Here is a 2,163-nt window from a genome sequence, read left to right on the forward strand (position 1 = left end):
TTCTTGTTGATTTTTGGGTCTTTCCTTGCCTTCTTTTGGATGAAGAGTTTTTACGATACCACTTTATCTCCACTATTTTTCATTCAGTATACCCCTTTTTGTGTGATTGCTCTAAGGTTTACAATATACATTTCCACCTTATCACAATCTACAATTAATATCATACCATTTCATATATAATAATTCTACAATTCTATTTTTCTATTTTCTCCCTCTTGGCCTTTGTGATATTTTTGTCTTAATTGTACATATGTTATAAACACAACAGTAGATTATTATTACCATTTATAATTATTTATAATTGTTCATCTTTCAAAACATTTTTCGAAGGGGAAAAATGTCTTTTATATGTACCCAAACATTTTTTACTTCTCTTTTTTATTCTTGTGTTACATCTATGGTTCAATCTGGTATTTTTCCTTTTCCTCAAAGGGGTGATTTCACTGCTTTGTCTTCTGGCCAGCAATATTTTTGATAAAAAGCATGCTAATATTCTTATATTCGCTTCTTTGTATATAATGTGTCTTTCCTTCAAATTATCTGCTTTTGTGATTCTATTTTCTTTTTCTCTGTTGTTTAGCCATTTTACTATGAATGCCTTAGTCTGATTGTGTGTTTATCTTACTTGATTGGAGTTTATTGAGGTTTTGGAGCTTTGGGATTTTAGTTTTCATTAAGTGTGTAAGTTTCTATTCTTAATATATTTTTGATCACCTATGGAAGCAGCAGTTAAGAAATCAGATGATGTATTGCACTGGACAAACCTGCAAAAGACATCTTTCAAGTACTGAAGAGCAAAAATATCTCTTTGAAGCCTAAGGTGTTCTGGACACAAGCCATGATATTTTCAATCGCTTCATATGCATGTGAGAGAACTGGATAATGAATAAGGAAGACCAAAGAAGAGTTCATGTTTTTGAGATGTGGTGTTGGTGAAGAATAGTGAAAGTATGTTGGACTGCTAAAAGAACTAACAAATCTGTCCTGGAAGAAGTGCAGCCAGAATGCTCCTTGGAGTTGAGAATGGCCAGATTTTGTCTCACCTACTTTGGTCATGTTGCAAGAAGGAACCATTCCCTGGAGAAGGATATTATACTTGGTAAAGTGGAGGGTTAAGAAAAAAGAGGAAGGCCTCACCAAGGTGAATTGACACTGTGGTTACAACGATGGGCTCAGATATAGCAAGGATCACCGAGAAGGCACAGGACCGGGCATTGTTTCATTCTGCTCTGCTTAGGGTCACTATGTGTGGGAAACAACTCATTGGCACCTAACAACAAAACATCTCTCATGTTCCATTTGGTTCTTTTTCATATCTTCTGTTTCATTCCTCATGTCCCTTTTATATACTTGATTTTATCAAGCATATTTATAATATTTGTTTTACTGTTTTTGCTTCAGTTGTCATTTCCAGAAATCTCCCAAATGATTGATTTATTCCTGGTTCTGAGACTTATTTCATGGTTATTGGCATGTTTAATATGTATATATCTATGACTGTGTGTGGTAATTTTTGTTTTATTTAATGTTGAAAACTCTGAATGTTATGCTGGTGGTATCTGGATTTTCTTGGAGTTGTTTTTTGAGTGTGATATATTCTTCTTACAGTAGTATCCTTACTTGCTTGATCCATTTTACACTTCTTTTCAAGATTTGTGAGTCTTGAATAATTGTTGTCATAAAAATTTAGGCTTACTTTTAGGGTGGATCCTCCTGGAGTCTCTGCCTGATGCCCTAAGCTTTAGTGAGGATGTTCTAACAATATGGTTGATTGAAAATAAAATATCTTTCAAATATCTTTGATCTTCAGAATATGTTCTATTTAAATATCATTGACATTCTTTGTGTAGCCTTTTGGCATTTTATCCTACACATGAATAGCTTAGTAGTTAGCAAAGACACAATGAGATCAGAAGGTGGAGTTTGGTGCACTTTTGCTTCACAGATCTCTTGTCCAGTCACACCAGCCTCCTTGAAATTTAATCTCCGCCTGAATCCATGAAGTTTTCAGTGCCCTTACTTACTTAATTCTATTTTATAATGACTCTTCTGATTGATGACTTTGGGAAAATTTCTCATCAGACTTGACTCAGAAATCTGGTATGCCTTATTTTGTGAAACTGTCTATCTTGAATGACATGCTTACTTCTTCCTTGCCATATC

This window comes from Orycteropus afer, unplaced genomic scaffold (assembly GCF_000298275.1).
Source record: "Orycteropus afer afer isolate SDZICR_OR568_19922 unplaced genomic scaffold, OryAfe1.0 scaffold00908, whole genome shotgun sequence".
Classification (NCBI taxonomy): domain Eukaryota; kingdom Metazoa; phylum Chordata; class Mammalia; order Tubulidentata; family Orycteropodidae; genus Orycteropus; species Orycteropus afer.